Raw genomic sequence first — 26,700 nt, 5'->3', positions numbered from 1 at the left:
GTGGACGCGCGCTCCGGCGCCCGGCGCCCGTGCCCGCGCCCGCTAAGCCACGCCCGGCAGGCCCCTATGGTTATGGCAAGTGGGGCCCACCCTGGAGAGAAGTAAAAAAATATTAAAATTAATTAAATAGATTAATTAATTAGTTAATGGATTAATTAACTTAACTAATTTAGGTTAATTAACTTAACTTAATTAACCTGTCTAATTAGACTAGCTAACTAGGTTAATTAGCTAACACTCTATGATAGTGGGCCCCACTGCCCAGTCTGACTCAGTCAACTTGTAGACCCTGCTGACGTCATGCTGACGCCATAATGCTAATTTTGTTTTAATTTAAATAAATATAATTCAAATAGTTTAATTCTTTGAAAATTAGTAGAAAATAAACCGTAACTCGGATGAAAATGCTTTGTACATGAAAGTTGCTCAGAATTTCGAGACGAATCCAGGTATGCCCTCCGTTCGTCTGACACACGTCCCTAGCATAGCGAACATGCAACCGTCCCCCTCCGATTCGTTTGTGTGAAAATACCAAACTTCGGGAAAACTTTCTCAGATGTTATCCCTCTTCCCCAGTATCGTGTAACACCACGTTAGAACACCCCTACGCTGCTTTTGCCTTGTCATGCTTAGTATTGCACTTGTTTGCTCTGTATTTACTGTTTCTTCCCCCTCTTCTTCTCTCCGGTAGACCCCGAGACCTCTGCTGATGTCCCTGTGATCGACTACGTCAATGACGACCCCTTCTTCCCTTTAAGCGGAGCTTCCAGGCAAGCCCCCCCCCCCCTTTGACCATCCCGATATTGCCCATTCCATTCTCTCATGCTTGCATTAGATTTTGCTACTGTAATTGATTGCTCCTATTCTGATGCATAGCCTGCTTTTGTAACCTGCTATTGTTACCTACCTGCTTATCCTAAACTGCTTAGTATAGGTTGGTTAGTGATCCATCAGTGACCCCCACCTTGTCCTTGTTGCCCCTGCTTCATCGTCGATGACTCGATCAACGTGATCGACGACAAGAGCCTGACACCTCACATCACGTCACGCCCCTTTGTTGCTGGACTCTGCAGAGATACTATCGAGTGTCGAGGGTGATACCTCGTAACGCACTCCTGATGATAACTCTGTAGTGTACCTATTCGGTCGTGGTCATCGAGGGTGATTCCTCCTTTACCACTCCCGATACGACTTTGTCGTGCAACCCCTCAAGTGTGAACCACGAGGGTGGTTCCTCTTACGTTCACCTGATTACATCGAGTGGAATGCACCGAGGGTGATTCCTCGGGTTTTCCTCCTTGATGTTTCGGACACACGGTTACCGAGGGTGGTTCTTCTTACTTCTTTCTGGTTGTTGCAACCAGATGGTGGATCCCTGGAGCCAGATGCCACCGCCGATGGATAGTACTACATGGAGGCCGCCGAAGACCAGGAGTAGCTAGGATGTCCCAGGCAGGAGGCCTCGCCTCTTCGATCGTTGATGTTTGTGCTAGCCTTCTTAAGGCAAAACTAGTATACTTATGTCTATACTCAGATATTATTACTTCCGCTGACGCTTGTGTGTCGAGCTTTTGTATTCGAGCTCTCAAGGCCCCTGTCTTGTAATATAAAGTTTGTATTATTTAATTTGTGTCTAGAGTTGTGTTGTGATATCTTCCCGTGAGTCCCTGATCTTGATCGTACATATTTGCGTGTATGATTAGTGCACGATTGAATCGGGGGCGTCACACAGTCCATCTCCATGACGACATCTTTGAATCCTCTTAGTCTCGCAAAACGGGCGCCATCACGGAGTGCTAAGGCTTCAGTGATCATCGGGTCTGTGATTCCCTCATGGGGTTTGCACCAAGCTCCCAAAAATCCTGTAGCCGAGCGAGCCACTCCCCCTGCCCCTCCTTTGCGCAAATCTGACCGATCCGGAGTTAGTATTAATCTTGATGCATTGGTCTTCAGGGGGGCGCCAACCATGGCCTGGTAGAACCAGCACCTGTTCTTGAGGTAGGTCAAGTATAGCGAGAGTCTCCTTGATAATCCTCGTCGAAATTGCAGGATCAAACTTCTCATGTCCGTGTGTCCATCTGTTTCTAGTGCCAGATGGACCACATTACTGACACAATTTTTGCTCTTGCCTCATGAGAGAACCTTGGGTCACACCCAACATCTTGTGCCCACGTCAAAGGGTGGAGTCTAGGGAGTTTGAAATCAAACCATTTTTTAGCTTCATTCCAAAACCTCCGAGCATGAGAGCAATGGATTAGTGCACGCATGAGATCTTCCTCCATTGCTTCACAAACTTTACATAGGCTCCAATTGCTGATATGTCGTCCATGGAAGAGTTTGGCTTCGGAGAAATCTGATATCTGGAGTAGAATGAAACCGAGGGATTATGGAGGGAGCACGTAGCGTAGGTGACATCAAAGATACCTGCAGGAGGATTCAGCGTACGTGAGCGTGGGCACATACGTATAGTCGCGTGATGTATGCGCACCGGTATATGAGACAGTCGTACGTGGAAGCGCGCACCATGCCGTTGGAAGATGCATGCACGAAGATTCCTCGTTCGTTTGCTGACGAGCTCGCGCGACACGCCTGGTCGTAGCACGTCGTCGTAGAATCTTAGCTGCCATACCCTAAAAAAAAATCTTATTAGCTACCGTTACGCACACAATGCACGCTCGTATAGTAGCAACGGTTGACGTGGACTGCTGGTTACCGCCGGCCGTACGTACGTTTCCGCCGTGTATGCATGCCACTGCCACGGCCGGTCTCCTTTTTCAAGAACGGCCGGCCGGGCGGTCTGCTGTTCCGGTTGGACGCGGGCCGGAGGAGAGCTCAACTTGCTCCGAACCGGCTACCATAGGCGTCAAAGGTCGGTGTTGCTTAGCCGGAAACGAACAAGCGACGGAAACTTGGAGTCTCGCGGTGACGTACGATACGAGCGCTTCTGCTCTCCTCGCCGTTGAACGTGCGCGCGTGCGTGCGGCGGCCGCTCGAGATGCCGGCCGGCCCTTTGAGGCGCACTCCAACCCGATCTCATCGGGAACTGGAGCCTGCCTGCCGCGCGAACATGGACCGACGGAGCCTTGCCGGTGGAAAGTGGGCCAGCTGCGGTTGCCCCTTGGACGAGGTTTCCTAGGCCGATTTCTCTTCCCGGACGTTGCTTGGTCCGAGGGAGGGGTCATGCCCGCCCGCGCTGTGCGGCTCCGGCGCCAGCCAGCCATACGCACGCGTTCCTTGCGTATCCACGCACATCTCCCTGCCCCACACAGGCAGCTATTGTATCGCACCCATATGGATGGTCCTGCAACTGTGCGATTGCGAGCCTTTTCGGTGGGTGCCTGTCTTCTCTCGCCGGCCACACCACTAACTTTTTTTAACACAGTGTAGGTGTCCACATAAGCGCACTCATCCAAACGCACGCAGGGGCAGAGCCGGGATGGAAAATGATAGGGGTCTTAAAAGACATGCATAAGGGCAACTCCAACGCGCCGACATAAACTGCCTCAGGTTTTGTCTGCCTATTGTCCGTTTGGGTAGGCGTTCTGGGCGGCGTCCACACCTGTCCACGTTTGGGTGGTCAGTGCACCCAACGGGACGAAGCATTTTCTCCGGGCGGCCGGTATGCGGCCATATTTTTGCACCTTGTTTTGCATACATATCAAACATTGCCCAATACTCGCATAATTCATATCCAAGTAAAAATATCGTAGTCATTACAACCAAATAAAAATCTCATAGTTTACAAACTAAATGAAAATATCATAGTTATTATAGCCTTTTAGCTTTTATTTTTTATTCGTATGTATCTAGACACATTTTAGTATGCATGTTCACTCATTTTGGTATGTATGTAGTCAATATTTTGAAATAGGTAAAATGTCTTATATTATGGAACGGATGGAGTACATTGCAAAGAAAAAGAACGGATACATCTATTTGTTGCCAAGGTTAGCCCACATATGCTCAACCAAATCATGTTGAAGTTAAATGTGAGTTGCCCAATCACCCTTTCATGATGAAATTGGGAGAGGGTGTGCTACGACGGCGGCGAAAACAAGCCACAAACACCGGGAAGAGCGGCCGTCCGGAGCGGTGTGCTGCTGGGGGAGGTTTGTGTCTTGGCTGTGGATGGGAGAGGGGGGAGGGAATGGTCAATGTGCCACCGACTGGCGGGCCAGGAAGAGGAAAAGGGCGGGTGTCACGCGCGTCCACGCTGTGTCCGTGCCGACGCAAACTCGGTCCGAAAAGAGGACGCTCGTCCATTTGCTTCGTCGCGTTGGGCCGCGGTTTGTGGCCGTTTCGGTCCAAATGGGCGCGCCCGCACATAAGCATCAGAACGTTGGAGTTGCCCTCAAGGGCCCGAGCGCGTCCGCCACATCGAACTCGGCCCACCCGACCCCACGTATATTCCTCCGCATCCACTCGCCAGACCAAACCCTACCCACTTCAGTCCACTCCCCCCTGCCGCTCGAGCTCATCTCTGACATTGTCCGGCCTTCTCTGGCATTGCGGGCGGCGGATCTGACCCTGCAGTCCGGATTCGTTGACTGGGGTGTCATCCCTTGCGGGTTGGAGGAGGCAATGTCCATCTGATAGCCTGCAAATGCATAGGGTTTAGTTGTATCCTTTTTAAAGTAAGAGTATCGATCCCACAGGGAGCATGATACGTCTCCAACGTATCTATAATTTATGAAGTATTTATGTTGTTAATATTATAATTCTTGTTTTACAATAATTTTATAGCAACTTTATATCTTTTTTTGGGACTAACCTATTGACCCAGTGCCCAGTGCCAGTTGCTGTTTTTTGCTTGTTTATTACATTGCAGGAAATCAATATCAAACGGAGTCCAAGCACCGCAATTTTTTTGGAGATTTTTTATATACCAGAACACCCAGGATGGGCCACAGCAGCACCTAGGGGTGCCCCGAGGGGGGCACAACCCACCAGGGCGTGCCTGGGGGCCCACGCGCGCCCAGGTGGTTTGTGCCCACCTCGGTGGCCTCCCGCACCCCCTCTTTACACTACAAAAAAATACACTTCCGTGATGATACGTGTTTGTCACAATAGGTCACGTTTTCTGTCATGCATGTACATCCATGACAAATTTATGACAGAATCAAGATAGTCATACCTGTGCTGTCATAGAACTATTCCATAACATTACCAAAATTATCATCACAGAAGTGTCCACTTCCATGACGATAAACCGCGCGTCATAGAAGTGCTTTCGTCAAGGGTGACCGACACGTGGCATCCATCGTAACGGAACGCCGTTAAGCTATCAGGTCCGGTTTTGGATACGATAACCAGTTAACAACCCCGATCAATGGGGATTTTCCACGTGTAAAATCATCATTGGCTGGAGGAAACACGTGTCAGCTCACCGTTGGGACAGACGTCATCCACTCATTGGACCCAAAGCGCCTATGATACGTCGACACGTGGCACGGCCCAACAGAGGCCCATTCATGTGAAAAGGCCGGCCCGTTTGACTTGGTCAAAAGGTGGCGGGCCGGCTCACGACAAGCCTGTTAACGGCCTGTTCGCATATAGCCCATTTACAGCCCGCTAACCCAGGGCCCGTTTACGGCCTATCCGAATTAGGCCGAGTAGCGTCATCTGGGCCGTCCAATATAATTCCAGCCCGTTTTAACTTCCAGCCCATGTATGGCCCATGACGTCTTTTGGCCCATATGAGGCCCTTAGTAACCCTCGGCCCATTAACGGCCCGTGGTAAAACTGGCCCGTAATGAACAGTGTATCACTTTATACCCATTAACGGCCCATTATTCCGTTGGGCCGTTTCCAGCCCATGTTATGTTTCAGCCTTCTTAGGGCCCATTTATTCTTGGGCTCATTTCCAGCATTCGTTTACTTTCGGCCCGTTACTGTCATTTTCAGCTTGTCGGCCAAATACAGCCCGTGGTTACAGTCGGCCCGTTTGTGGCCCGTTAATACGTTGGGCCGTTTTCATAGCGTCATCAAATACGGCCTATTAACGATGGTCCGTTATGGTCGGCCCATGAACGGACGATTTCAACTCTAGCCCATTTATGGCCATAATGTGGTCTGTTATTGGCCCATGTTTGGCCAACCGATCATATGGTCCGTAGAAGGCCCATTGATGATACGGCCCGTAGAAGGCCCATTGTGTCTACGCAATGTAGAAGGCCCATTGTGTCTACGGCCCTTAGAAGGCCCATTGTTTCTACGGCCCGTAGGAGGCCTACAGTAAATATGTAGCCCATTGTTAATGTGGCCTAGTTTAAAAAAATAGGTTATTCCGGCCACTAGCAAACCGCGGAAAAAGAACTGCACTGACTACAAGAAAACAAATAAACAAGACAACGGAAATAAATAAGCAAGTAACTTACGCTAGACTATCACGGCTATTACACATATTACATCCACTGGGCATCAAAGTTCGCCACCAGTGCAAATATAGGGAACAAAGCAGCATATAAACGCCGCAGCAAAACAAGTCCAGAACTGAAACCACTTTAGAAGAGCTCAAGAAACAATATCCTGGGTACCCATAATGCTGGCAAGATGCTTAGCAAGCTTATTAAATTTCTCTTGTTTGACGCTTAAATCCTCCAGCACTTGCTGTTGCACCAGAAAGTATGCATCTGAATTCTGCAGGGACTTCCTCAGTCCTTCGGCTTCCTGTCGCATAACATCTGATCGATGTCTTTCAACTTGAAGTTGAGACTCAAGAAGCCGAACTGATTCAGGCAGCGAGTACGAAGAGCTGGTGCCAGCAGTAGTAGCCAGTAACTCGAACACTACATCAAGACAAGACTTTGGGGTTGTATCAGTGTCTTCAATATAGTTTTTATCAGCTTTCTTGGAGAACAACAGGGATGTCTCACTATCTTGAACCTGATCTGCATTACTTTCTTTACCATTGCATAACGGGGTACTCTTCTCCAATATTTTATCCGCGTTCTAAAGGAGAAACAAACAAACACATCATAGGTTTACAATGTAGTATATGAAACTCATTTTGGTAAACCAGTTCAGTAGTAAGGTGGACAGGATAACAGCATGAAACAAACATATATCTATGTAGTATGGTCACTGTATGGTCTATATCATTCTAGTTTATGTTGCCAAATCAAGATAGATACAGTTCGAATGATATCTATTTAAGACAAAGCAGCATAGACAGAATATAAGTGTGGGAAACTACACAGCAATAACAACACTTGTAATGTGCATGGCATGAGAACATAACTGTTTATTCAATTGAAACTGAAATCAACATAGAGCAAGTTACAACAGCAAACACGTTAAAGAAACAGGTTTAAAACATACCTGTTGCGCCATTGGAGTTTCAATTGCATCCTTCAAATTTGAAATTAGTTGGTATGAGTAAATACAGTGATGCAAGAGCAAAGTAGTATGAACCATAGCTACGGAACCTGACCTGAGAACAATTCTTCTTCGGCTTTAAGCATTGACTTGGGGTTCAAAGTGGTGGTCCTCGTGCTTTGGGCACTGCAGTTGCCTTACTAACTGCTCGTGTTTGGGTGCTCTATGGTGGAGACGGTGCTGTGCCAACGGGAACTGGGTTACTATCTGCTGGGGTTGGGGTTAGAAGGGGTGTAGCTGGTTCTCTGTCCAACTGGGTAGGGGTACAATCTGCGTGAGTCTGGGTTATGTGTGGTGGGGCTGGTTCTTGGGCAAGTACAACCGTGGTTCTATCTCCATCGATAGGTAGCACGATCTTTTCTGAAGACCGTGTTTTTTACTCCCACAGATACTGCCATCACCCCCTCCAATTGAAATGGCTGATAAACAAGAAAAGTAATTGAATGTACATACATTGTAAGATAGATAGGTGCAATGGATAGTAGGGAAGAAAACAGGGCATGAAATAATTCACATTTATGTTGTCTAACCAAACAGCATAGCAGGACATAATTTCAAATATATGATGGCTAATTAAACAGGATAGCATGACACAATTTCACATGTATGATGGCTAACTAAACTGGATAGAATGACATACTTCAAAATATGATGACTATGTAAACAGGATGACATGATATAACTATATGATGTGTCTATTAAAGTGGTTGGCATGCCATAAATCACAAACATGCCATCGATGGAAACATGATGGCATGATATAATTCACGGATAGAATGACATAATTCAAAATATGATGACTATGTGAACAGGATGAGATGATATAATTATATTATGTCTTTGGAAAATGGGTTGGCATGCCATAATTTAGATACATGCTGTCAATGTAAACATCATGGCATGATATAATTCAAATATATGATTTATATACTAAGGAAGTGAGTAGAGGGCAATCGCATATATGATGTGTCAACTAAGGAGATGGCATTCAACATCGTGTATATGATGTAAAAACTAAGCATTGCAATACAACATATGCATGATATAAGTATATAACCCTGCCAAGTTTGAGCATACACCTCAAGGGGATAATAGGACTGGTCATCTGCCTCTGAATCCTCCTCTGAAGAGCTATCTGTAACCAGCAACATATCTGCTTCACCAGGTAGCATTGTTTGCTCTGAAGACCTTGTTTTCACTCTAGATTTCTCCATCACCAATTCAAATGGCTGATGCATAGGAAGAACAGTTGAATATACAAACATTGTCGACAAAAGCAATGAGAAATACAAAAAAAGGACGACATGATATAATTCACATATATGACGCTTGGCTAAACAGCATGGCATTGCATAATTCACATATATAATGTCTTGCAACAAGATAGCATTGTATAATTCACATATATAATGTCTTGCAAAAAGATGGCATTGCATAATTCACATATATGGTAATTAGACACTAAACAGGTGGCATTCACACAAATCATGTCTAAACTAAGCAAATGACATAGCAATGCAAGATACCATACGCACAATATGAGCAACATAACCCTGCCAAGTTAGAGCATGCACCTCGGGGGGGGGGGGGAATAGGACTGGTCATCTGTCTCTGAATCTTCCTCTGAGGAGCTATCCGTAACCAGCGAGACATGCGCTTCGTCAGATAGCATAGTCTGCTCTGAAGACCTTGTTTCACTCCAGATTTTCCATCACCGTGTCAAATGGCTGATGCACACGAAGAGTAGATGAATGTACTAACATTGTTGACAAATGTAATACGTAACAAAAAAAAGGATGGCCTGATATAATTCACATATAAGATGACTGGCTAAGCAGGATGGCATTGCAAGATTCCCATATATGATGCCTGGCTAAACAAGATAGCATTGCATAATTCACATAAAAGATGAATAAACTAAATGGATGGCATTCACACAAAGCATGTCTAACTAAGCAGTTGACATATTTGATGTATAAAGTAAGCAATGCAAGGCACCATATGCATGATATAACCAACATCAGCATGCCAAGTTAGAGCGAAGACCTCATGGGGTAAATAGGAGTGGTCTTCTGCTTCTGAATCCCCCTCAGAACAGTTATCTTCCTCTTGATTACGATCCAAAATGGGTGGAGGGGGGCTGCCGTTGCGCCCACCATGGAGTGATGTCTGCATGAAATTTTATTGCCACGCAAGGCTCGTCTCTTTTGCTCTACATGTTCAGTTCCATTGTGTACAATAACTGACATGCATAGGAATAAAACATAGTCAGATTATGTAAGGAGTGCATGCACAAACCCAGAGTGATGGTAGCAAACTGTGGATAGACCCAAAACCAATGATAGCAGGCAGATAATAGCTTTAGTTAAAAAAATACAGATAATGGCTCCTTTAATGTTTGTTTGCACCCAACATGAAACTCATAGTAGATACCCGAGATTAACCAGATAGTAGACAGATAGTACTGATTGCTGCCCCAATATGTACCCCACAACCATTTAAAAACTCAAGTTTCAGCATAATTTTGGACCTGAGTTGTAGTCTAATAGGTGAACACGACGATAAAGTAGCATGTCATCATATTAAGCGATGCATAACGTAAGCAGACACGGAAGAGTGCGACCTCTCTTGTGGACCCATGTAGTCCTCAAGGTCAGCTGCTCAGTTGATGATGGTAATGCAGTTGTCGTGGCTGCCGGCGGCGGGGAAGAAGATCTGAGGCGTTGAAAGACAGTCTGGAGAGCGGATCCCTGCTGTGGTGAACCCTTCCGTCGTTGGAGCAGCTGAGCTGGGGTGGAACACAACACCGCATGAGCAGGACAAACCACACAAGGTTTTCTTTGACACATATCTGTAACATAAATAATTGTGTAAGGGCTTGTTTGAATTTGAGGATTCTAACAGTGCAGGGATAGGAAATAGACAGTAATAGGATTGGAATGCACATGCAAAACAGAGAATTTAAAAACACAGGATTTCTGCCAATCTGGGTGTTTGGTTCACAAGAATTAGAAGATCACAGGATGCAAAGAAGTATGGTGAGATTAAGTCAACCCACAAGAAGTGTACAACCTCTTTGGCGAAGCCATGTCGATCTCAGCGTGATTGGGTTGGCCGGTGAGGATGCTCTGGCTGACTTGGCTGTCGGAGGAGGGGAAGAAGATCTTAGGCGTCTGGAGATGGAGCCCGAGGTATTGCTCCACTGTGATGGAGGGTTTCGTCGTTGGAGCAGCTCCGGTGAGTTGTACGACGCCGAGGCTGAAGCAGGACAAGAGAGACAACGTTAACCTGAGTGGAATTCTAATAGCATCTCCAATAGATGACGTAAAATACATAACCACAAAGTGCTAGATGTATACATCAGCCGCTCATCTCTGAACTTAACTATCGAAACTGAATTTAACTGTCGAAACTGAACTTAACTATCGAACCTGAATTTTGTTGTCGAAACTGAATTTTACTGTCAAAACTAAACGCACTAGAGGTGAGGCTACACGTCAGTCGACTGACTTTTTCATCGCTGATCAGTCGATTTTGCAGCCGTTGGATACGAAATCAAGGGCCTGCAGTTCATCTTCAACCTCCACCCCTCTGAGCCGCCAGCCACCACCGGCCAAACAGCCGCCCCGCCCGCCCCGAAAACACTCCCCACCGCCGGTCCGCCGCCGCCCCGGCTATCCCTCTAGCCCCCCCACCCCCCCGTGCCGAGCTTTTTCTCCGGCGATCCCCACGACACCGCCCCAGCACCGCCGGTGACCACCGCCCCCACCCTGAACCCTAAGATAGATAGTGGGGTACTTCTCCGACGAGCCCCCCTCCCCGCTGCGGCTGGTTCTTCCTTAACTCCGGCGAGCCCCCCCACCCTCTGAAAATCGACTGACCGAAAAGTCAATTCAGTCGACTGAAGTGTAGCTAAATCGGAGCAGCATCGCAAGCAAGAGCAAGAGCGAGAGCAGCAGCGCAAGCAAGAGCAAGAGCAGACCAGGCAGGGGACCGAGAGCAAGAGCAGAGCAGCAGCCCGAGCGAGAGCTAAAGCAGCAGCAGCTCCTACTGATGTGGACGTCACCGCCGAGGGAGCGACGCCGTGGAGGAAGTGGCCGGCGACGCCGCGGTGGATGGAGCCGCACCGTGTCGGCTCGGGACCGAGCGCCGGCAGCACCGTGCGATCGAATCAAGAAGAAAATGCGGCGATTAGTGTACAACCTCTTTGGTGGCGCCGATTAGGCCGCAGCTTCATCCGAGGAAACGGTGATGCTGATGCTCTTCCTGTGGTGTAGGTGAAGACGGCGGTGTGGGAATGGAGGTAGCGCGTGCTACCTCTTGAGCACTGCGTTGGTTTTCCCTTGAAGAGGAAAGGGTGATGCAGTAAAGCAGCGTAAGTATTTCCCTCAGTTTTTGAGAACCAAGGTATCAATCCAGTAGGAGGCCACGCACGAGTCCCTCGCACCTACACAAACAAATAAATCCTCGCAACCAACGCAATAAAGGGGTTGTCAATCCCTTCACGGTCACTTATGAGAGTGAGATCTGATAGGTATGATAAGATAATATTTTTGGTATTTTTATGATAAAGATGCGAAGTAAAATAAAAGCAAAATAAACGGCGCCAGAAATAGCTTGTTGTCAGGAGAATAAATATGATGGAAAATAGACCCGGGGGCCATAGGTTTCACTAGTGGCTTCTCTCGAGAGCATAAGTATTACGGTGGGTGAACAAATTACTGTTGAGAAATTGACAGAATTGAGCATAGTTATGAGAATATCTAGGTATGATCATGTATATATGCATCACGTCCGAGACAAGTAGACCGACTCCTGCCTGCATCTACTACTATTACTCCACACATCGACCGCTATCCAGCATGCATCTAGAGTATTAAGTTCAAAAGAACAGAGTAACGCTTTAAGTAAGATGACATGATGTAGTGGGATAAATTCATGCAATATGATATAAACCCCATCTTGTTATCCTCGATGGCAACAATACAATACGTGCCTTGCTGCCCCTACTGTCACTGGGAAAGGACACCGCAAGATTGACCCCAAAGCTAAGCACTTCTCCCATTGCAAGAAAGATCAATTTAGTAGGCCAAACCAAACTGATAATTCGAAGATACTTGCAAAGATAACCAATCATACATAAAAGAATTCAGAGAAGATTCAAATATTGTTCATAGATAAACTTGATCATAAACCCACAATTCATCGGTCTCAACAAACACACCGCAAAAGAAGATTACATCGAATAGATCTCCACAAGAGAGGGGGAGAACATTGTATTGAGATCCAAAAAGAGAGAAGAAGCCATCTAGCTAATAACTATGGACCCGAAGGTCTGAGGTAAACTACTCACACATCATCGGAGAGGCTATGGTGTTGATGTAGAAGCCCTCCGTGATCGATGCCCCCTCCGGCGGAGCTCCGAAAAAGGCCCCAAGATGGGATCTCACGGGTACAGAAGGTTGCGGCGGTGGAATTAGGTTTTTTGGCTCCGTATCTGGTAGTTTGGGGGTACGTAGGTATATATAGGAGGAAGAAGTACGTCGGTGGAGCAACATGGGCCCCACGAGGGTGGAGGGCGCGCCCAGGGGGGTAGGCGCGCCCCCCTACCTCGTGCCTTCCTGGTTGATTTCTCGACGTAGGGTCCAAGTCCTCTGGATCACGTTCGTTCCAAAAATCACGTTCCCGAAGGTTTCATTCCGTTTGGACTCCGTTTGATATTCTTTTTCTGCGAAACTTTGAAATAGGCAAAAAACAGCAATTCTGGGCTGGGCCTCCGGTTAATAGGTTAGTCCCAAAAATAATATAAACGTTTATAATAAAGCCCAATAATGTACAACAGAATATAATATAGCATGGAACAATCAAAAATTATAGATACGTTGGAGACGTATCAAGCATCCCCAAGCTTAATTCCTGCTCGTCCTTGAGTAGGTAAATGATAAAAACATAATTTTTGACGTGGAATGCTACTTGGCATAATTTCAATGTAATTCTCTTAATTGTGGTATGAATATTCAGATCCGAAAGATTCAAGAAAAAAGTTTAATATTGACATTAAGATAATAATATTTCAAGCATACTAACTAAGCAATTATGTCTTCTCAAAATAACATGGCCAAAGAAAGTTATCCCTACAAAATCATATAGTCTGGCTATGCTCTATCTTCACCACACAAAGTATTTAAATCGTGCACAACCCCGATGACAAGCCAAGCAATTGTTTTATACTTTTGATGTTCTCAAACTTTTTCAATCTTCACGCAATACATGAGCGTGAGCCATGGACATAGAAATATATGTGGAATAGAATGGTGGTTGTGGAGAAGACAAAAAAAGGAGAAGATAGTCTCACATCAACTAGGCGTATCAACGGGCCATGGAGATGCCCATTAATAGATATCAATGTGAGTGAGTAGGGATTGCCATGCAACGGATGCACTAGAGCTATAAGTATATGAAAGCTCAACAAACGGAACTAAGTGGGTGTGCATCCAACTCGCTTGCTCACGAAGACCTAGGGCTTTTTGAGGAAGCCCATCATTGGAATATACAAGCCAAGTTCTATAATGTAAATTTCCCACTAGTATATGAAAGTGATATCATAGGAGACTCTCTATCATGAAGATCATGGTGCTACTTTGAAGCACAAGTGTGGTAAAAGGATAGTAACATTGTCCCTTCTCTCTTTTTCTCTTATTTTTTTATTTTTTTTATTTGGGCCTTCTCTTTTTTTATGGCCTCTTCTCTTTTTTTAGTCCGGAGTCTCATCCCGACTTGTGGGGGAATCATAGTCTCCATCATCCTTTTCTCACTTGGGACAATGCTCTAAAAATGATGATCATCACACTTTTATTTACTTACAACTCAACAATTACAACTCAATACTTAGAAAAAAATATGACTCTATGTGAACGCCTCCAGCGGTGTACCGGGATATGCAATGAATCAAGAGTGACATGTATGAAAGAATTATGAATGGTGGCTTTGCCACAAATACAATGTCAACTACGTGATCATGCAAAGCAATATGACAATGATGGAGCGTGTCATAGTAAACAAAATGGTGGTAAGTTGCATGGAAATATATCTCGGAATGGCTATGAAAATGCCATGATAGGTAGGTATGGTGGCAGTTTTGAGGAAGGTATATGGTGGGTGTATGATACCGGTGAAAAGTGCGCGGTATTAGAGAGGCTAGCAATGGTGGAAGGAAGAAAAGTGCGTATAATCCATGGACTCAACATTAGTCATAAAGAACTCATATATTTATTGCAAAAATCTACAAGTTATCAAAGCAAAATATTACGTGCATGCTCCTAGGGGGATAGATTGGTAGGAGAAGACCATCGCTCGTCCCCGACCGCCACTCATAAGGAAGACAATCAATAAATAAATCATGCTCCGATTTCATCACATAACGGTTCACCATACGTGCATGCTACGGGAATCACAAACTTTAACACAAGTATTTCTCAAATTCAAAACTACTCAACTAGCATGACTCTAATATCACCATATCCATATCTCAAAACAATTATCAAGCATCTAACTTCTCATAGTATTCAACACACTCATAAGAAAAAATTTTACTAGTCTGAAATGCCTAGCATAATTAAAGCAAATTACCTTGCTGTTTTGTAGGACTCCCAAAATAATCTAAGTGAAGCATGAGAGAACAATAGTTTCTATAAAACAAATCCACCACCGTGCTCTAAAAGATATAAGTGAAGCACTAGAGCAAAAACTATATAACTCAAAAGATATAAGTGAAGCACATAGAGTATTCTAATAATTTCCGAATCATGTGTCTCTCTCTCAAAAGATGTGTACAGCAAGGATGATTGTGGAAAACTAACAAACAAAGAATCAAATAATACAAGATGCTCCAAGCAAAACACATATCATGTGGTGAATAAAAATATAGCTCCAAGTAAAGTTACCGATGGAAGTAGACGAAAAGAGGGGATGCCTTCCAGGGCATCCCCAAGCTTTGGCTTTTAGATGTCCTTAGATTATCTTGGGGTGCCATGGGCATCCCCAAGCTTAGGCTCTTGCCACTTCTTGTTCCATAATATATCAAATCTTTTACCCAAAACTTGAAAACTTCACAACACAAAACTCGGCAGAAAATCTCGTGAGCTCCGTTAGCGTAAGAAAACAAAACACCACTTCAAGGTACTGTAATGAACTCATCCTTTATTTATATTGGTGTTAAACCTACTGTATTCCAACTTCTCTATGGTTTATAAACTATTTTACTAGCCATAGATTCATCAAAATAAGCAAACAACACACGAAAAACAGAATCTGTCAAAAACAGAACAGTCTGTAGTAATCTGTTACTAACGTAAACTTCTGGAACTCCAAAAATTCAGCAAAAATAGGACGACCTAGACAATTTTTTATTGATCAGCAGCAATTGGAATCAATATTTTATCACGTTCTCGTAATTTTTAACAATTATTTTCGTGAACAGAAAGTTTCTGGAATTTTCAGCAAGATCAAATAACTATCATCCAAGAAGATCCTATACGTTAAACTTGGCACAAACACTAACTAAAACATAAAAACAAATCTAACCAGAGGCTAGATGAAATATTTATTCCTAAAAAGAAGCAAAAAAGCAAAAACAAAAAACAAAAAAAAATTGGGTTGCCTCCCAACAAGCGCTATCGTTTAACGCCCCTAGCTAGGCATAATAGCAAGGATAGATCTAGGTATTGTCATAATAATAGGATAGATCATTAAAACTCATTTCATATTCTGTACGTTCAGCAGCAAGTTTTCTTTGAGGCAAGCAAAAGTAATCATAAGGGCTAAATTTAATGGGACAAAAGTCCCCAAGATCAACTTTAAGAGGTACAGGTTCCTCCTTCGGCCATTCATATTGCACAACCAATTCATCATTATAAGCATTCTTTTGACAGAACTTTGTGAGCCTATACTCAAGAGAATATCCTAGCTCATTATTTGAATAGCAAAATCATTATTAAGTTTAGAAATTCTATCAACTAGAACATGGGTAGGAACCTTTTTTCTAAGGTTTTCATTAAAAGCAACATAGTCTAGAGATTGAAAACGCATTATTTCCTCTTGATCGAATAAGATAGTTTCCATGGGAGGTTGACCAGCGTCCACCCTATAATGCGCAAAGATTTCTTTGGCCTCTTTTATTATAAATCTGAACTCATGAGCCAAAAATATAGTAGCGGCACGCTTAACAGAGGAATGCTCAAGATTAGAAAATTCTAGAAAAATCCTTTGTATGCAAGGGTGCATGTGCATAAATTGCCTTTCAAGTTCAACTACAAGCATGGCAATAGCATCCGCAAGACTACTCGTTCTATGAAGAATAGAACTACCTATAGAAGGTAAAGCACCAGCACAAGTAAAGAAATCTTGAATAACCCCTTTTCTAATAATGTTACCACTACCAATTTGGAATTTTTTTGTATGTAAGATAGGGGGTTCTTCAGCCGGAGCATTAGAATTTTCCATGTTATTACTATTGTCCATATCGACAGTAGTTTCCCCAATTTCAGGCATAACGGCAGAAAGTGCGAGGAGCAATAAGAAAGAGGGGGCGAACGGAAAAGAGAGGGCGAATAAAACGGCAAGGGTGATGTGGGGGAGAGGAAAACGAGAGGCAAATGACAAATAATGTAATACGGGAGATAAGGGTTTGTGATGGGTACTTGGTATGTTGACTTTTGCGTAGACTCCCCAGCAACGGCGCCAGAAATCCTTCTTGCTACCGCTTGAGCACTGCGTTTGTTTTCCCTTGAAGAGGAAAGGGTGATGCAGTAACGCAGCGTAAGTATTTCCCTCCGTTTTTGAGAAGGTATCAATCCAGTAGGAGGCCACGCACGAGTCCCTCGCACCTACACAAACAAATAAATCCTTTCAACCAACGCAATAAAGGGGTTGTCAATCCCTTCACGGTCACTTACGAGAGTGAGATCTGATAGATATGATAAGATAATATTTTTGGTATTTTTATGATAAAGATGCAACGTAAAATAAAAGCAAAATAAAAGGTGCCAGAAATAGCTTGTTGTCGGGAGATTAAATATGATGGAACATAGACCCGGGGGCCATAGGTTTCACTAGTGGCTTCTCTCGAGAGCATAAGTATTACGGTGGGTGAACAAATTACTGTTGAGCAATTGACAGAATTGAGCATAGTTATGAGAATATCTAGGTATGATCATGTATATAGGCATCACGTCCGAGACAAGTAGACCGACTCCTGCCTGCATCTACTACTATTACTCCACACATCGACCGCTATCCAGCATGCATCTAGAGTATTAAGTTCAAAAGAACAGAGTAACGCTTTAAGTCAGATGACATGATGTAGAGGGATAAATTCATGCAATATGATATAAACCCCATCTTGTTATCCTTGATGGCAACAATACAATACGTGCCTTGCTACCCCTACTGTCACTGGGAAAGGACACCGCAAGATTGAACCCAAAGCTAAGCACTTCTCCCATTGCAAGAAAGATCAATTTAGTAGGCCAAACCAAACTGATAATTCGAAGAGGCTTGCAAAGATAACCAATCATACATAAAAGAATTCAGAGAAGATTCAAATATTGTTCATAGATAAACTTGATCATAAACACACAATTCATCGGTCTCAACAAACACACCGCAAAAGAAGATTACATCGAATAGATCTCCACTAGAGAGGGGGAGAACATTGTATTGAGATCCAAAAAGAGAGAAGAAGCCATCTAGCTAATAACTATGGACCCGAAGGTCTGAGGTAAACTACTCACACATCATCAGAGAGGATATGGTGTTGATGTAGAAGCCCTCCGTGATCGATGCCCCCTCCGGCGGAGCTCCGGAAAAGGCCCCAAGATGGGATCTCACGGGTATAGAAGGTTGCGGCAGTGGAATTAGGTTTTTTGGCTCCGTATTTGGTAGTTTGGGGGTACGTAGGTATATATAGGAGGAAGAAGTACGTCGGTGGAGCAACGTGGGCCCCATGAGGGTGGAGGGCGCGCCTAGGGGGGTAGGCGCGCCCCCCAACCTCGTGCCTTCCTGGTTGATTTCTTGACGTAGGGTCCAAGTTCTCTGGATCACGTTCCCGAAGGTTTCATTCCGTTTGGACTCCGTTTGATATTCGTTTTCTGTGAAACTCTGAAATAGGCAAAAAAAACAGCAATTCTGGGCTGGGCCTCCGGTTAATAGGTTAGTCCCAAAAATAATATAAAAGTGCATAATAAAGCATGTCCAAAACAGAATATAATATAGCATGGAACAATCAAAAATAACAATGAAAAATTATAGATACGTTGGAGACGTATCAGCGCGAAAGACGAGGAAAACGTCGGGGCAGCTCCTTGGAGGTGGAGGACGGGGTGGCTGAACCGGCGGGACGACCAGATCGACGACGGATCCTCATCTGGTACGGTGGATGATGGACGTCGAGGTGTTGCTGTGGACGATGTCGTCGGGGAAGAGGCTCCGGCTGGGTGGCGGACGGAGGAGGGTGTGGGGCTTCGCGGGTTTTCCCGGCCTCGGTGTACGAATGGGTGGGGGGATGGGATGGGAGTGGGGAACCATGGCTTAGGGACGCGCTTGTCCGAAATGTGGGGTAAGTTACAAAAGTACCCCCACCGATTTGAGGCGGTTCTTTCGGTTCAGGGGTATCACGGGCATTTCGCGTGTCGGGATTTCACAGGAGGTGGGAGTTTTCGCGCGCGTTGTAATTTTGGAATAGCAAGGCGTGGGTTGAGATGGAAGGAGTTGTCGGAGCACAACGAGACAAAGATATATCTTAAATATTTCGGGCTGACAAGGCGCGGGTTGAAATTTCCGGACAAGCCTAACGTGTACTGTACCAAATCAATTCACACTATAAATGTCATTCGGAACTTTGAATTCATGTTATGTTCAATTAAAATATTTCGCTATGTGTATAATGCATGCAACCTAGTACTCAAATGAACGTTTTAGTGCATTCCAAACGTATATACTACCGCGTCAATATGAAATAAATTTGAATTCGTTTCTGTATTTGAATAACATCTACAATAATGATTGCTGTGAAGTCAAAGCGTTTGAATTCGTTTCTCTGTTTTAATAAGATCTACAATCGTCATTATTGTTAAACCATCGTTTGTGTATTATCTTCACAGCACACCACATGATTAGTCTCGAGTTACATATAAACTATGTGTACTATATGAACTCGAACTCGATTTTTTGAATCCACTTTATGTTGATTTCAAATCATAGTACATTTCAAGCTCTAGCTAGATCTTCACAAACTAAACCATGTCTCATATGTATAATGTGTTTATCACATTATGTATGGTGCCCCGCCCCCTACGCCTACAAGTATTTAGATGTGAGTTGCAAACACCACACATTACCACAAATTCAAATAAAATGTGAGAATGTTCGATATATAGTATTGTTTAGATTGTTCGTTATTTAGTTGTAAGCTGCAAACGCCACACATTATCACAAATTCAAATAAAATGTGAGATTGTTTGATGTATAGTATGGTTTAGATTGTTCGACATTTAGCTGTGAGTTGCAAACGCCATGCATTATCACATTATGGTATAACATGTGCAAAACCACAACACGCGTATCACCGCTATATTCATGCATGCATATGTTTAAAACACTATGATCTCCTATTCAAATATATGAATCCACTTTCATATCAAATTATGATCTTTGTTAGTCTCTTACACCCACACAATCCTCTAACCTTTGTAGCTACCACTAACTTTCTCTCGTGCATGCACACGCCCTCCTCGCCCTTCCCCTCCCTCAGCATTCTATCAATCGCGCACATTCATTTTTCTTCTTCTTTAGGCCGTTCTCCCACAGTCTCCACAACTCCTTTCCGACACACACCGCTCGATAAACCTCTCCAGCGATGTCTGCCTACAACATACACACGCACCTTCAATCTCCTCCTTTATGTGTTGTTGCCTCGTGTCTCTCATACGGTCCCACTCACGTGTAAACTCTCGCCCCTCTTTTCATCAATCTCACAACCGCACACTCCTCCCCCTATCTAGCTAGTAGCTGGGCCTCTCGCACCACCTCCTAGCTCCATTCTCTCTGTCTATCTGTCTCGTCGGGCCTTATTTGCCTCTAACAAATGGACGTACACCGACCGATCTCCCACTATACATATAGCTAGCTAGGTCCTTATAACTCATTTTTCCCCACGCGTCGATCGATCTACCTCATTAGTTATGTCTCTCCCTTCCTCCGACAAACAACAATTGATCTATCGATCTAGTTAGGTTTGCTTACCAAACACATGGTTCCCCTTCATCATCCATGGATGTGTCCCGACAGATCTATCACGCACAGGCACACACAGAAACACATCCCCACTCTTATTGATAATATTGCAGTTCCACCCTCAGTTTGTCTAGTAGGCCTCTCCCACCATCTTCGAGAAGCAACTCCATCACCCATCCAGCACTCTACCCCTCTCCCTCCCTCTCTCTCTCTCCTCTCTCTCTGTCCCATCCTATTTCCCGTCCTTCAGTTATGTATGGATGTCGACCGATCTCCCTCAAGACATAGCTGGGTCTCTCCTTCTCAACACATATACGAGTCATTCTACCTCTATAGTTAGGCCTCTGCCTACCCCTCCCCCCACCCCCTCGCACACACACACCGATACATCGAGCGCTCTAGTCATGTCTCCCTGCCACACACAAACTTGACCAGTGCCCTCTGACGTTCCGGTAGCTAGGTCAGTTGCCCTATATCTTTGACTTGCACACACACAATTTCGATGGCTCTCTTCATCGATCTCGCACCCACCCACTTGATCCTCTCTTCGACTCTATCGATATCTATGGCCCCTCCCTCTCTTCTCATGGATCGCCTGACCCTCTATATATGATATGGATAGGCCTCCATTTCACACACATTGCATGCAAAATTTTGTTTCAGATGTCATCGACACATATTCCCACAAATACATTCACGAAATCAACCCCCCCCCCCAAAACAAAAAACACTCACGAATGCACAAGCCATTTGTCTAGGTTTGTATCTCTCACACACACCCACGTAGGTGGGGGATGTGCACAAAGAGAAGAGGTGCACGCACAGCGCATGTACTCCCGTCTCTTTCCCAACCATACCCGCGCGGGTACACGATGGAGCTCATTTCTGTACGAAAAGGCAGCCCATGTGGTAACTTGACACGTGTACTGGTTGTCAACTAGATGGAGGGAGGATCGTCTACCATGGGTGAACAAACAAATTGCGACTTGATGCGTTATGTTAAACAAGAGGCAAACCATGTTGGGCCTACCTTAGAGGCAAGGCTCTATACACTGGAGTACTTTTGATGTGTCACATCAACTCGCAGAACAAGGAGAAGCTTGCTTAGTACGCCGTCTCCCCCGCCCACGGGCGCGGTGGCTCGCAGGATGAGGTGAAGCTTGCTTACTACGCCTTACACCCGCTCCCTCACCCACGCGCGCGGTGGCTCGAAGGACGAGGAGAAAATTTTACTAGTACTCCCTCCGTTTACTCCTCGTCCCTACCTTGGTTAGAGAGATTATCATATTGTTTGGAATATATGTCCTTTAGTAGATTTCAATATGAACTACTAGTACATACTCCAAACGCTGATGTATATAGACGTATTTTAGAGTGTAGATTCACTCATTTTTCTCCGTATGTAGTCCATATTGAAACAGACGTAATAGTACGCTCTCTCCCTCGCCCCTCGACCCTCGCCATGTGGTGGACGTGCTGCAATTCATTCAGTCTCATATAGCCAGAACGATATATACTGCAGTACCATTATTGCTCGACTTCCCGAAGAGGCGAAGAGCCAATCGCAAGGTTAACAGTTTGGAGATGCCAAGCGCAAGGTTTATAGGAGAACGAGTAGTAGGTGCCGCGTCATTTATAAATAAAGTTCTTTTCTTCAGTGGCACGTACGCAATATAAATAGGTTCATATGGAGAGAAAAGGAAACCGCTCCACTATATACATAGGCAGGACGAGCCTACATGGTTGCTTGTTGGGGTTGCTCTCTTCAGTTTTCACACTCTCTCGCACAAAACCACTGTGGCCACATCTCTAACATCCCGGCCGATCACGTCCGCCGGGGGAAGGGGTGGATGCTTAGTGTAGATGCGGTCGCCGTCGCCGACGGCGAAAACCCACTGTCGGCACGTCCCGATCAGGGGTCCCCGCCATTCTCTCTCACAAAGCCGGTGAGGTTGCCTTCGTCCATTGCTCACTTCCGCGACGTGGGTAGTTGCCTCCTCCCACGGCCCTCCTCTAGGTTGAGCTATGTCCCGACATCCCTCAGGTACAACTCCCTTTACAGCCGGCTTGCACCACTGCTCCAGCTGCCCACATCACTCCATGTGGATATTTCTCTACTTCTTTGCCCCGCACATACCTCTACTGGCTTCTACGTAGTACATTTGTGATGAGTTTATGTCTCATCAACTAGTCCAAGTAATCTTATTCTAATCACGCTTCTTCAATTTCTTTGCTACAGGGATGCTCATCTCGGTTTTGGTGAAACTGCACAAAATGATCCGATGGTCAAAGGGTTGCAAACTTCATTTCTTAGGAAGCGCTGACGTTGCCAGCAAATTAAAGCCTGGTTAGGGTTTACGATTCAAGGGCTAGGGACTGCATGGATCGTTTTTTCTTTAGCTGTCTCTGTTTCAATGGCTAGGGACTGCAAGAGTAGTAGTAGTACTGTACGCCTTACGCCCGCTCCCTCGCCCACGCGCGCGGTGGCTCGCAGGACGAGGAGAAAATTTTACTACTCACTCAGTTTACTCCTCGTCCCAACTACCTTGGTTAGAGAGATTATCATATTGTTTGGAATATATATGTCCTTTAGTAGATTTCAATATGAACTACTAGTACATACTCCAAACACTGATGTATAAGACGTATTTTAGAGTGTAGATTCACTCATTTTGCTCCATATGTAGCATAAAGTTGAGACACTTATTTTGGAACGGAGGGAGTACATATTTGCTATGATCTGTCATTCATTGAGATGCAATAGCATGCATGTTAGTCTCCTTTGTATTTGATGAAATGTTGCAACGGGCAAACTTGGACGCAAGATACATGTAACAGAAGCTGGAAGCTTCATAGCATTGTACTATCTCGCTGATAAATTACAGTACGTACTATACAAGTAGTACTATGTAAAGAGTTAGGTGTCGCACGGTGTCCCGAAAATATGGTGATAGTGTGAGGTGGGCCATGTAATCACTGAGCCTGCGTGTTTTCACTGCTCTTGCACTCCTCCGCCGTAAGAATGGAGAAAATTGTAATCTAGTAGTACCTCCTTTCGCCGAAAGCGTGGGACATCCAGCAGTCCTACAACCTCAATAATAATGACCAATGAGCCGTCAAATCACATAGACCCAGCAGTAAGTTGGACGGATGAAGCAACCATCACTCTTGAATCCGCTTCTCCCTTCAACGCAGGTGCCAGTGAGAGGTCGCGTCCGCTCTGCCTGGGCATGAATGCGGCACCGATTCTTTGGAGCGGCGCTGACCGTTTCGGGCGAGAAGCGCGCGTGGGCGATGGAGGGGCTTTGGGTGGGCCAGGCTGGTCAGGAGCGGGCGTGGCAGCTGTCCACCTGTCCCTACCGGATGCCCGGAAACGAGAGGATGCACCGACTCTCGCGGCTAAAATCGTACACTAGACACCATTACTCTGTAGGAGTATGTCGATCTGTCGCTCTCTCTAACACACACATGCTGTTAAACAGACACACGCACACGCACACGCTAACATAGGTTCATAGAATAGGAAAATCGTGCGAGTGCGAAGCCACAGGAAGTGAGATACAAATGGAGTACGTACAAGAAGAGAAGAGGCATCTCTTAGTTGTTTGGATTAATTGTTGCGTTTAGAGACAGAAATTAGGGCTTTGATTGGAGGAATGACCGGTCAAGTTTCTCCTCCTCCAATCTGCTTGCACCTTGGTCCCGCTGCAGCTTCTAACGTGACTTATTACACCTAGACGGAGGGAGTCGTACGAGATACGGTGGCACACTGACTTAGGTCGAATACAAGTGCCCAAAATTGTGTGCATGTTATAATAAGGATTCACTTAAAATAGTACGTGAGCGAACAGAGGGATCAATTGGACAGTGTTCCCGAGCAGTAGCGAGATGTGTGAGGTAAGATACACCGCTGGCGCTTTTAATTTTTCTTATTAATTTGTTTGTTTCACCCTCTGACTGGTGGGACCCAATGTACTATGTGGAGAGAGGTAAGGTGACTAAGGCTGCATTATTTCTGCACCACTGTGGATAGTCTTATCACCAAAGCCACATGACACGATTATGATTTAAATCCGAATGACTCCCACACACACAAAAAACACGGCATGCTTGTCACACGAATGCAGGAATGTATAAAAGGTTATTTTCCTCTCGTTGAACATAACGGGGGGGTTGTGTAGCTGGTTAGCCTGTTCGCTCATCAAACTTGAGGTCTCGGGTTCGATAACTACACTTGAGCATAATTCGTGCCAGGAGGATTCTTTGACTGGTCAAAATGGATGGATACGGAGCTATACGATCTCGTAGTGACCGTATAATCACCCATCACTTATAAGCTGCAGCCTCGGCGCTTGTATTCTAGGGTTTGCACTCTTCACACTCTCTTTAGTATATATATACACGCTGGAGCCTCAGCGCTTGTAGTTGCTCTCTTCACACTCTCTCACCTCTCCAGATCTAAACAAGACTTCGTTGGCCTCTCTCTCTCCCCTCACTGCTGGTCTGCTTGTAGTTGCTCTCTTCACACTCTCTCACCCTCTCCAGATCTAAACAAGACTTCGCTGGCCTCTCTCTCTCTCTCCCCTCACTGCTGGTCAAAGAGCCGTCCGCCGGGAAGGGAAGGAGGCTTAACGCTGTCGCCGTCGGCGAGGGAGGGAATCCACTACCGGCGCAGCTGTTCACTTTCACCCAGCGGCGGCGCGGGAGGGCCTCCGACCCCTTCTTCTTCGCCGCCGTACATAGTGTGGGTCGAACAGCCTCCGGTCGCCCACCGAACCACACCCCAAGAACCTTAAGGTATAATTTACTTATTCCACATGCATTGCTCTAGTTGCATGTGGACTTTTTCCGCATCTGCACTCAAATCTAGGTGTTGGATCAAACAGGAAAGTAGTGGGGAAAGTTGTATACCATGAATCTAGGACGTGGTTCAAAGAGAAAAGGAATGGGGGAAGTAGTGGGAAAAGTTGTATAGCATGAATCTAGGACGTGGTTCAAAAAGGAAAAGAAGGGGGAAAGTAGTGGGGAAAGTTGTATCGCATGAATCTAAGACGTGGTTTAAAGAGGACAGGAATGGGGGAAAGTTGTATAGCATAAATCTAGGATGTGGTTCACAGAGGAAAGGAAGTGGGGAAAGTACTAGTACAGACTGGCTATCCAGTACCTATGTTGGTCGAAAAGGGAAAATAATGACAAACGCAGTACGCACATCTGTAACGAACTGATCTTTTGTTTTGGGGGACAAGGCTGTAGAGTTTGAGCAGGACTAGATTTGCTGTGCTCACATAGGGAAAGGTGTCTAAAGATAACAAAACTGGGACCAACACAAATATGCCCCTTGGTTGTTTGTTCTTTGTTGCAACAGACTGTGCATCACCCCAATACATCGGTCGATGCACATGGTGCTGGTGCGTCCATTGTCCCGTGCAACTCTTTAGCTGTTGTTAATCTAAGGCCCTGTTTGGTTAAAAACTCCCTAGTCCCTACCTGCTTGGTTCCAGGGACTAAACATGGACTAGAGGTTATTAAATGACATGCTAAAAGACCATGTTACCCCTAGTAGTGAACTAATAGAGACAAGGTGCGATGCGTGACAGGGGCAACTGTTAGAAAAAGTCCCAAAAAGACTCCCTCGGGGTCTTCTTTCTTTAGTCCCAAATGCCCACTTTTAGTCCCTAAAAGTCCCTCATGTTTGGTTTAGATGGGACTGACATGGAGTTTTTTTTAGTTCCTCCACCAAAATGTCCCTGTAAACAAGCACCCTCTAATAATGCCGCTGGAAAATTGATGGAATGCCACAGTTAAAAGCAAATTACATGTTTAACGAATTTTATTGTTAATATAATCTCTTTGTTAATATTAATCAATGCCACCGTTTGAGAAATGCTACAGTCTTGCTTTATTTCCCATTTAGATAAGGTAGATGCTTCTTTTTGTTGGCTTCTCTGTCATTCACCGTTATTGACCACTAGTTGTTTCCTTTGCACCTCTGTGTAAACAGGGTTATCTACTTCACCTCGTTGCCATTGTGAC

The sequence above is a fragment of the Triticum aestivum genome, chromosome 2D (assembly GCF_018294505.1).
Source record: "Triticum aestivum cultivar Chinese Spring chromosome 2D, IWGSC CS RefSeq v2.1, whole genome shotgun sequence".
Lineage (NCBI taxonomy): Eukaryota > Viridiplantae > Streptophyta > Magnoliopsida > Poales > Poaceae > Triticum > Triticum aestivum.
This window is presented reverse-complemented; position numbering follows the sequence as displayed.